The sequence below is a fragment of the Carassius carassius genome, chromosome 11 (assembly GCF_963082965.1).
Source record: "Carassius carassius chromosome 11, fCarCar2.1, whole genome shotgun sequence".
Lineage (NCBI taxonomy): Eukaryota > Metazoa > Chordata > Actinopteri > Cypriniformes > Cyprinidae > Carassius > Carassius carassius.
The window spans coordinates 12,031,153-12,043,528 of record NC_081765.1 but is presented as its reverse complement, the minus strand read 5'-3'; the positions used below and the strand labels follow the sequence as shown (position 1 = coordinate 12,043,528).

Sequence of the window (12,376 nt, the reverse complement as noted above, 5' to 3'; positions counted from 1 at the left end):
GTGTAAGCCTGGGGACTTCCTCGAAAGTGAAGATGGTGTCGACGGACGCCTCCACTTCGGGATGGGGAGCGCTGCTCGAGGGCAGACCGTCCTTTGGCCTGTGGTCAGAACGGGAAAAACTCCAACATAACAACTGTCTGGAAATGCTGGCAGTGGAGAACGCGCTGACGCGCTTTTGTCCCCGAGTCAAGGGCCACCACGTCTTAGTCCTTTCCGACAACATGTCTGTGGTGTCCTACATAAATCGCCAGGGCGGTCTCGGGTCCCGAAACCTGTGCAGGTTGGCGGAACGCCAACTCCTTGGTCAGGCCTTGCCTCGACTGTGTGATGTCATATTGCCGCATCTACGGGTGCTGCTAGATACGGGACGGAGGTTCCCCCCCATCCCTCCTGTCCTGGACTCTCTGTGAGTCCCTCGGGTGACTGTGCACTGTAAATCCTGGGCGTTGCTTCCAGGTTTATTGGTGTGTGATCCCTGCGCGCACGGCGCTTTACATGGGGTTCCCGTAGCGTCTTAGCTAAGACGCAGTACGAGAGAACTCTTGTAGGAGAACGTACTCGGTTACTAACGTAACCTCGGTTCTCTCTAGAAGAGGGAACGAGTACTGCGTTCTCTGCCGTGCGTACGATTCACTCTGGTTCGCTTCGGTGATGAAATAAATCAGGAGAGTCAGCCTTTTCGAGCTCCTTTTATAGGGTTGGGCCACACCCGTTTCGGCGGGAAGTGGCATGAAGGCTGTGCAGTTGCCGCAGAGCAGCCAATTAGCGAGCGAGCTGTCTCGCCTATGGCTGTGTGCTGCTGCAAATGCGCTTTACAAAAATTCAAAATTAAGGATAATTTTTTGCTTCAGTATTTCGTGAAAAGAGACTTTTCCCATAGCGTCTTAGCTAAGACGCAGTACTCGTTTCCTCTTCTAGAGAGAACCAAGGTTACGTTAGTAACCGAGTACGTTTTCTATTTTATTAGACTTTAAAATGTAATTTACTCCTGTGATGGCAAAGCTGAATTTTCAGCAGTACTCCAGTCTTCAGTGTCACAGGATCCTTCAGAAATCATTCTAACATATTGATAATACTAATATTTCACATAATACTGTTCTACTGTATCTTTCATCAATTAAGTGCAAGCCCCAGTAAGCATAAGAGACTTCATTCAACAACATTAAAAAAAAAATTAATTACTCCAAACTCTTGACCGGTAGTGTATGATCCAAAATTTCAGGGGAGGCATTGAGCAAACAACACAAGCAATGAGAACACAACGGCAAGAACTTGAATCGTATTTACAATAAACTGGAAAGGTCAAGGAAGACCTTTCGGATACATCCAACTGATTTTCTCTCTCCCACTTTCCGTTTCTGTCTCAATCAGGAACTACAACAACAGGCTCAGTCAATAAAGTCTCTCTCTGAACAAATGCCACTCAGGAGCATATGGAGGAGAACAGCATGGCTCCAACTCACACTTCTCATGCTTCCAAGTCCAAAAAAGCCTCGGCAAACACAAAATAAAGACTGCAAAATCATCCCTGCATCTCAGCTAAATATATCCTTTTCTCCTGTCTTCTGACAGAATATACATGACACGCTGAGAGACGGAGATAGAGGAAGTGACCTAGTGCTGTGTGCAACTCAGTAATGGACCACAAAAAGCTGTCAGTCCTGGAGAGTGAATGAGATGGAAAGAGACAAAAAAAGAGAGATCGAATCCTGTGTGTAATACAATGAATCATCTAAGATCCTGTGTGTCATACATGCTCCTCTAAGCCCTGCCTTTCTGAAACGCATGGATTTTTACAATGCTCATCATCCTGAAAAGCGAGGTGTGCTTTGACTGGCCAGCTATCTAATGCGTTATGATTGGCCAGATACCTCAAAGCGTGTGATGGAAATGTTACACCACTTACCAGGTTCAGGAAACTTTCCTCCATAAAATGAGCTGCACACACTCAAATATTTGTGTTGTACCATTCTGGAACAGTGTTGTAAATAATCATTTACCACTGATTTCTAGTTGTGTCCTCTTTTGGAAGGCCAAACAAAGTAGTTTGGCTTTCGCAATGAAACACACAGCATCTCTACAAGGCAGCAGCAATGCTACAACAAGTTTAAAAAGGTTACGCTATCTTTCTTTGCTGATACATTTTGGTGGTGTTATGCAAATCTTTCCACACATTGATGTAGACACGTGAGGGAGTATTTAAATGAGGCGTTTTAGGAGAGTGTGGATGAGTCTTTACTTTTATAAAGAATATTTCTTTGGATTTGACTTTAAATCTTTGTGACTTTATGTATCTTCTGTATGCACTAACAGCTTTTAACACTCCAGAGACTAAGAAAAACATGAAATCACATCATATGACCCCTTTTAATAGAATTACAACACATTTAAAACACCACAAGGAACACCACAAGGACATGGATTTTCCTGTGGCTCAGTGGTAGAGCATTGAGTTAACAGTGCAAAAGGATGTGGGTTCAATTCCCAGGGAACACACATACTGGAAAAAATAAATAAATACAATTTGTATAGTCTGAATGCAAGTTGATTTGGATAAAAGCGTCTGCTAAATGCATAAGTGTAACAAGATATATATTTTTTTAATAATCCCAAAGGTCAAAAAAAAAAAATTCACATTTTGTTGTTGTTTTCATTCCCTGTGTAAGAAAAGTCAGTAAGTTTGACTTTTAATGTGATAACATTAACTATCATTATCATGATCCTCTCTGAAAATCCTCTGTGTCAAAATGACTGGAATACAACATGTTAAGCTATACATTTTATCAGTTTGTACGTAAATGTTTTAAAATTCTTGGCAACTGCAAACATTTAACAATTGTAAATTGTGATTATTATTCTATTGAGTGATTTTTTACTTTATGAACACCGTAGTTCACAAATATGACACTCTCTTGTGTAGTGTATTTTGGGTGATGCACCCTTCCACAGGTTTCTCGTTGATGTAGGTAAGGTTCCTTGGGAGTAGTTGTCCTCCTATGAGTCCTGAGCTCCCAAATTTATTTTACTTCTAGAGGGCATTTCTTGCCACTGTTGCTTTGGGCTGGCTCAATGGATCTATGTCTGACTCCCTACAAAACTGCATTAGAATAATCTCCACAGTTACAGACAAGTCAGTATAGTCATGATCAAAATACAAAGGCTGTTCCAAAAGGTCAGTAGCAATTCCATAATGCAATGTGACAATGCAAAATGCAATGTGACAATGCATTAATATTATTCATTCAAAGAATCAATAAAACAGGAATTAAATCTAATAAAAAAATCCATTATTTTACCCAATACATGTGTACTATGTAGACTACCACTACGATTTTTTTAATGTTGCTGCAAATGTACAGTATGGTTTTTGAAATCAGTCACTTATGAGGTTCGATCTCAGTTAGAATGCTGTTTGATAGTGTGGTGTGATGACATCAATCCCACCTCTCTCTCTCTTCCTTCATCCTCTCCAACTCTTCCTCACTCAGAATTTCTGAAATCTCCGTCTTGCTCTTCTCTTCTTTTTTCTTTCAAAATCTGAGAGAAAGAGAGAGGGGCACAGAAAGACATCACTGAGTGATCACTATTCGCAAATGACGTTTATCTAGGAAAACAGGCTGAATGACTGTCTAATGTTTGTGAGTACACTCTGGGAAGTCCCTTAATGGCTGTAGGGGCCAGACCGTGTCAGTAGAGATGTTCTGTAAACATGCATCATTTCTGCACCAGTGATTGAGTCCTGCACCCATCTCCATTTTCTTCTCTCATAGAAGGTCATTTCTCATGTGTGCCTGTGTCTCACACCCACTGCCGCCCAGCCAAGCAGCACAGCACACAGCTTCAGCGCAGTGTATCAATGTCAGAGCGAGCAGAGGCCATGGCCTCCAGCTACACACGCACAAACACACACCTAGTCTCCTCCAAGCACATGCACACACTGCCAGTGAAAATCACACCAGTGTTCTTTACCAACTCACATCCAGTGCACACTCAAACACAGGAATTGGATCTGATCACAGACATTTTCAACATCCCACTGAGTCAGGCTGTTGTTCCCACATGTTTCAAAACTACCACCATCATTCCAGTTCCAAAGAAGCCATCTCCATCCTGCTTCAATGATTACCGTCCTGTTGCACTTACTCCCATCCTCATGAAGTGCTTTGAACGGCTAGTCATTTACCACATCAAGTCTGCCCTCCCCCCTCCCTGGACCCCTTCCAGTTTGCATATTGGTCCAACCAGTCGACCGATGATGCCATCGCCACAGCCGTCCACTCAGCACTCACACATCTGGACAAAAAGGACTCATATGTCAGAATGCTGTTCATAGACTTTAGTTCAGCATTCAACACAATCATCCCTCAACAGCTCATTTACAAACTGCTCCAGCTGGGGCTCAACACTTCGCTGTGCAACTGGCTGTTGGACTTTCTGACTGGAAGACCTCAGGCAGTACAGGTCAGCAGCAACACATCCAGCACCATCACACTGAACACTGGGCCCCCCCCAAGGATGTGTGTTGAGCCCCCTTCTCTTCACTCTACTGACCCATGACTGCACACCGTTACACAACTCCAACCTCTTCATTAAGTTTGCGGATGACACGACTGTGGTGGGTCTCTTTAGCAACAAAGATGAGACAAACTACAGGAGTGAGGTGAGCCGCCTGGCCGGGTGGTGCAGGGACAACAATCTCTCTCTGAAGGTGGAGAAGACGAAGGAGATTGTTGTTGACTTCAGGAGAGTACACACTCAGCACATTCCTCTGACCATCAATGGTGCGACCGTGGAGAGAGTGAGCAGCACCAAGTTCCTGGGTGTGCACATCACAGAGGATCACAGAGGCTCTCCTGGACTGAAAACACAGCAGCACTGGCCAAGAAATCACAACAGCGTCTCTACTTCCTCTGCAATCTGAGGAGAGCCAGAGCCCTGCGCCCCATCATGTACACCTTCTACAGAGGCAACATCGAGAGCATCCTGTCGAACTGCATCACTTTGTGGTATGGCGCCTGCAACGCGTCCTGCCGAAAGACTCTGCAATGCATAGTGAGAGCAGCTTAGAAGATCATTGGTATCTCTCTCTCCTCCCTCCAAGACATTTATGGAACCCGTCTCACCCGTAAAGCCCTCTGCATCACAGGTGATCCCACCCACCCGTCACACAGCTTCTTCAGCCTGCTGCCATAAGGGGAGAGACTGCAGAGTCTCCAGGCCAGGGCCAGCAGACTGAAGGACAGCTTTATCCACCAGGCTGTCAGGAAGCTGAACTCCCTCTCAAACTTGCCCCCCCTCCCCTCTTCTGCCCCAGTCACCACTGAACTATGAACCCCCCCCCACCCCAGATACCACATCCCCAGGTCCTTCCACCCCCTCCCCACTAATATACAATGACATGCACCAGTCACTTTGTGCAGCATTGGTCTGCTCACTACCTCATTCAGCATGGAACTGACGTCATTCCACTACCTCATCAGTCAGTTAAATAAAATAACTGCTCGAAGTAGTAGACGAAGTAGACCTTTGTCATTATAATCAGACTAAATAAGCTTTTTTTTGCAATAAAAATCTTTTATCTGCACTGTTGTTCACTTCATTGATTTGCATGATCTGCCATGTGCCTTGCGCTGCTTTATTTAACTTTATTTTTAATTTTATTATATGTCTTTTTTACATTCCCTTATTGTATAGTTGTATCTACATTTTATATTTGATCTAGATTTTTAGGTTCTACTGTTAATGTTATCTGTATGCACCAGGGGTCTGAGAGTAACGCAATTTTGATTCTCTGTATGTACAGTATGTACTGTACATGTGGAAGAATTGACAATAAAGCAGACATGACTTGACTTAATCTAGATAATCTTCACATCAAACTCAATGATCATGATGTGAGCATGTCTCTCATATACTGTGAGGGAGAACATGAGCTGTACGGTGTCCTACCCTGCACTGCGGTTGAACTTGTTTCCGTGTTTCCACCGAAATTACCCGGAACAATTGTACCAGGAACTTTTTCCCCCCAGACCTGTTGCTTTCTGCGTTTCCACCGTGGTCTAAAGTACCGTGAAGATTAGGTAAATAGTCTCGTGACGTAGGTCTGTGTGAGTTTCTCAATAGAAAGTACGCACATTTTGGACTTGCATCCTTTGTAGTTCGGACTTTGCGCATTTGACTCTGGAGTGTGATGTCGGCGGCGACGCAAATCCGGTAATTCTGCAAACAGCAGCGTAACATCAGTCAGCTAGCCTTGGCTACAGCAATTTTCCTGACTGTATATTTACAATAAAATGAAAAAGGATATCAAATACATTTTCATTTAAACATAATAATAGCCGCAGAAATGTACTTAGTTCAGGGAAATGTGTATATATACAGCCATTACAATTAAACAAAATATTGTATTAATTGCTTTATTTATTAATTTTATTAGCTTTATGAATTTACTTTTTATTTTCATTTTAACATATAGATAAACTGAATACAGACAAAAGATTACCTGTTAGATTTACCTACAACAAATTATATTTGCAGATTTAAATTTTTAAACAACTACATTCTTGCCTGAAATACTTAAAAAATTAAATTTCATGACACAATAACATAAATATTTTGAAAATGATCCAAATAAATGGTGGTTGAAATCACAATGCTGCATGAACTCAACCAATCAGCATGTTTAGCGCTCAACTCCCACCCCCGAAAGTTCCGGAACTTTAAAAAAGTTCTACCTCGCCAGCAGGGACTTTCTGAGGGGCCTTTTTTTACCCAGAACTTTATTTAGATCCTGGTTCTAGCAGTGGAAACACACTGAGTACCAGCCCTAAGTCCCTAGTTCCTGGGTAAAGTCCCTGCAGTGGAAACGCGGCTTTATACACACCATGATTTTACTTGAATATAATCACAGGCATGCAGCTACTGAGAAAAATAAAGATAAAAACACATACACACACATACACACACACACACATAAGCATGTAAGGTATTTCATATATTGTGGGCAATCTAAAAAAAGACATGAATGAATAATAATAATAATAAATAAATAATAAATGAATAGAAAATTACAAAAAACTAATGAATGAATGTCTGAATGAATAACCAAACCAATGAATAAAATAACAAACAAACAAACAAACGAGGGCTCAAAGGAATTAATTAAGGAACCAAAAAATTGAACAGTGAACACAGGAATCCAGTAAATGAACAGATAATTTAGGGAAACAATGAATTAATAAATTAATTAAAGAATTAATTGATTATAAAAGAACAAATGGAGAGCACAATGCATAAACCCTCTTTCATTTGTCTTGGGTGTGTATATATCTTTCTCAGCAGAACCTTTGAGACATCTAATGCAATGCCATCAAAAACTACAGTTTAACACTAACACAGAAGGACTGCATTCACCTGTGGGAAGCTCCAGAGGGCACAGAGTGAATAAAACTAAAGTAGTAGGAAAATTCAAAGGTGATTCACACTTGCCTGCAGCTCAGTCATCGCGGCCTCACCTAAGTCAACAGATTTGTCCAGAACATTTCCTTCTTTCACTCAGTCTCCACCCGTTACTCAGCGCTCGAGCAGGACGGATGATTCACTGCCAGTCAGCGCTCCAGTCTTTCCTCTTGTTTCCAAACAAATTCCAATGAGCAAACGCTATGTTGCCAAGTTGCTGACATTGCCAGGAGGTAAAGACGGCTTTCCCAGACAAACTGGGGAAGTGTTAAGATATCTGTATGAGGAATAAGGTGTCAGAATGATCAGTGAGCCTGTGGTTAAATACAGGCCAAATTAACTTTCTGCCACACTAACAAAAGACTAGGGAGTTGAAAACATTTACTGGACATGGTTATTTCTTACTGGCCAAGAAACTGTATTCTGCACTATGAAAATATTAAGATTATATTAATTCTGAGAATTATTTATGAACAGAAATGTACTCTGCTCATGTTTCATGAATGAGGCCCAATGTTAATTTAGTTGGCTGATCATATAGCTGTAATTTGATTCGCTTACATCACCTACGTCAGATAAGAAGAGACCAAAATCTAAAACACAAACGCACAGCTCTGAGAGGAAGGCTGAGCTGAGAAATCCTACAGTAAGTCATATAACTCTAAGTGACCCCAGACATGTGAGACAGCAGGAGACATCCTCACACAGACACATTCAGTTCTTCAGTGTAATCGGTGCTGACTAATGCAGCTTAAGTGCAAACCAGATTTTCCATGCACCACTCAAGCATACAATAAAACACACTCATCGCTTATACCTGTTCTTACAGCACTCCCTCACTTTCTTACAGATACACACGCACACAACATGTCTGAAATGAAAAGAAAATGAAAACACACCACAAGTCATGTCATAATACACAGTTTATGTTTAGCGGAGCTAGAAAGAAGAAACTGAATTACTCTTCTAAACTGTCCTCTTCCTCCTCCATAGTATTAACTGATTCAAAAAGTCAGATTCATTCTAGTAAAATGATTTAAAATAACATATTTGTTCTATTGAACTGATTTAATATTTTGTGTAAAGAAATGATTTATTTCGGAACAAATTCAAATAGGCAGATTCATTCTAGTGAACTGATTCAAGAATCAGATTCATTCTAGTGAAATGATTCAAAAGTCAGATTCATTCTAGTAAACTATTTAAATGACAGATTTACTTAAGTGAACAATTTTAAAACAGTCAGATACATTCTAGTAACTGGAATTTAACCATGCTAATTTAGTTTGCAAAGCTACTGTTTTGATGAACTCCACTCTGATATCCAGCCCATACCTTAACGTTTACAGATTATATAGCAATTTATTCAATCAACACAGGAAGAATCCAGCTGTATTCAAAGCTTGAGGTACTTGAGTGTATACCAGTTAATAAGCCTTGTAAGCACAAGCATGCATTATGCTAAATGTGAATGAACAGATGAGAAAGGACAAGCCATCCCACTGTTTCTCTCTCACGATCACGCACACTTCCTGTATGTCCTCTGGCTGTGTATTTGTGTGTGGATGCAGCACACTCATAACTTAAATACTGTATTTATCTTATTAGACTGCAGCTATTTAATGTTAGTGCTTTGGCATGCACTTCCTGAACATCCATTCTGCTGCCTCATTAAGATCAGGCCCTATGAGACCTTAACACTAAAACTCACACTCACATTAATACATAACATGCTGCTAATGCATTCTGACACACTCAATAAAAAAAAATAAAAAAAATAAATGAATTTGAAAATAGCAAAATGACTGAACACTCCAAAATTGACAACTGTTGGATAAGGCTGTGAGATTTCGGAAGAGATGAGCAAATTAAAGATTTTATTAATATCATAAAATAATGTGTTTGATATCCAGAATGAAGTAAATATGCTTGCATATAATGACATGCATAGGCACTTGAAGGTACATCAGATCCCAGCTAGTCATGCTAATTCTGCTTTCAAATGCTCCTGGGAAGGTTCTATATGAGTTTAGGAGTCAGAATTACAATATGATGTGTGTACAGCTGTAAAGAATTAAAAACATTTCCCCACTCTTTTTCTTTGTCAACAGTGACAGAAAGCTTTTTAGTGGTAGTTCTATTTGCATTAGGTGCTTTTTCTACTCTTCAAAAGATTCTATGGGTCATCTTACATAAAGCCAGCCAATCAGAATGGAGCTTGCCATTTCAAGAACACGAATGGACCAGGGGAGTGCTGTCTTAGTCTGACACCAGATGATTTTCCCCAAGTGTAAGTGGATGCACCAGAGACAAACGTGTCTTTTAACAGGATCTGTGACTCTAAGCTAAAGGACACAGCGGCCGCTATCAAAGGAGGAGCCCTGCTGAGCCCAAACCAGCACATGGATAAATAAAGGCAATAATTAGGCTGTCATAAGAGACCCTGCCACTAGCTTCAGCTGTTCAGAGATGCTTCAAACACAGCCTGTCAGTTAACCAGGCACAGTACTTGGAGGGGGAGTGGTTACAAAACAAGTGAAAGACAGTTGTGGCATGCCAAATTACCACTAACAATTATGAAGTCACACTGGAAAATATGCCCCCCCCCCCCTAATTCTAATCTTGAAAATGTAATTCATGCAGTTTGTAAATTCCCCATTAAATAAATGAACTTACAAATATGATGTAACATTTAAAATAATTCTGATGATGCAAATACATTGCAATACATATTTTAAAATGTAACTTATTCCTGTTATTCATGATCCTTCTATCATATGATCCACCAGAAATCATTCTAATATGTTGATATGCCGTTCAACAATAATTTCTTATTATTATCAGTGTTGAAGACAATTATGCTGCTACACTTTCAGGAAATAAATTAATATTTATTTGTATAAAACCTGTATAAAAGCGTAAAAGTCATCTTCTACTAACAAGAAGATGATAAAAAACAAAAACAATGTTAAAGACGGATATTAGACATCGTCTATGTACATTTACACTTCACTTGACTTTTAAGATTTAAGATATCATGATGAAATAAGTGTATATAGTGAGACACTGAATTTCATTGTTTTTAACAGTGCATTCTGGGAAGTGACCATTTCAGTGCTCTGGAACAGCCCTGAAAATGGCACTATGTTTTTATTCAAGAGTGCCGTTAAATATTATCCTAACAATCTACGACAATTGCACCATCGTTAAAGTGATTTAGTACACTGATAGTTTATCAAAATTGAGTGTAAAATTGCCTAACAGTGAAGTCAAGAGCTGCTGATTGTTCCACAGTGTTAAATTCATCACGCGGCAGTAAACTCTACAGGGGGTGAAGGCCTGCGGAGCCAAACTGTGCTGATCATTACCAAGAAATACATCACGTCTCTCTCTCTCTCTGTGCCAAACATTCATTTCCTCTATGTCTAATTAAACTACCTGCTTGTAAAATAAAAATATAGTGTCTTTCTCTCACGTTTTCCAGTTAATTCACTCTCCTTCTGGTTTTCTGCTTTGCTAAGACTCTCTCTCTCTCTCTCTCTCTCTCTCTCTCTCTCTCTCTCTCTCTCTCTCTCTCTCTCTCAAGAGATGTAGGCAAATCTGTATCCTCTCTGGATAACGTTTCCCTGAGGGCTGCGGGAAAAGCAAAGACTGGGATTTAATATTTTCTTCTGAAGAGATGGGATGAGTGAAAAAGGTGCTTTAACAGTTTCTCACTCTGACGTCTTTAACACACACTAACGTACCGCCACATTCACATTCTCTGACACCACAAATATAAAGCCAGGTTTATTTAAAGGAAACCCAGATGAATGGAAAAGCACTTTTAAGTGAAGCGTGAAGAGGAAGGGGTTAAAATTGAAACATCTGCAGTACACAAAACCGTGAACAAGCAGATAAACACAATGACCTCATACGTACACTGTCACAAAGCTTCAATGTGCTGATAAAAGGGAACCCACAGGGCCCATCTGTGTGTGATCTGAATATGATGGTATGTGGGGTGAGCAACAGTTCACATCAAGAAAGACAAAGACAGCAAGAGAGACATGAAAAAGCTCAAAATGCTGCGGGGTAAATCTCTAAAGGCCACTTTCCCAGACACTTATTAAACCCAGTACTACAGTGAAAGGGATAATGTTGGAAATGTTTCAAAGTGATCTATGGCCAAGAAATTAGCTCTTATGAAGTAAAGCCTAATAATGTAGGAGTTTAGAGAAGACTAGTTATAGAATAGGTCACCTGAAAATTCACAATTCAACGTCATTATTTACACACCTTCACATTGTTCCAAACCTGCATGATATCAACCAAAACTGTTGCCTTTCAGGTCAGCATATTTAACCTCTTAAATCTCATCTGCGTATGCGAATATTTAAAGTATTTAAGTATTATTTATATAGTATAACAGTTTAATTAATTTTTCAATTGGGTTTTATTTTTATATTTTCATTTAAAATTTAGTTTGCATTTAGATTTTTGTTATGTGCTCGTCATTATTTGATATTTTTTAAACATATTTCTATTTAGTTTTCATTTATTTTCATTGAAGTTTTGGTAATTCAATTTCACATTGAATTTCAATTAGTCATCTAAGCAACATTTCTATTTTGTAATCTTATTTTTACATTTTATTTAAATTATAAAACGTTTCTAATGGTTTTAATTAACAATATCACTTTTCTGACTTTCTGGAGACCTTGTGGTCACCATATGCTTTTATTGTATTCAAATTTTTGCAAAGTCAAATAGGTTTGGGAGGAAAAGGTAAATAATGCCAATTTTATTTTTTTGGCTGAACTGTTCCTTTAAGCATTGATTGTTTTGATTTCTTGTGAGTGATGGTGAACAGGGGGGTATTCCAGAAAGCAGGTTATGTGACATACCCGGGTATGTTTAAGAGTAAGTAAATGGATAA

The 12,376-nt window shown here is 39.7% G+C and overlaps 1 pseudogene; it reads right to left on the bottom strand.

Moving 5' to 3' along the window:
• LOC132152577 (partitioning defective 3 homolog B-like) overlaps positions 1 to 12,376 on the bottom strand; it is a 340,755-nt pseudogene that overhangs the window by 96,695 nt on the left and 231,684 nt on the right.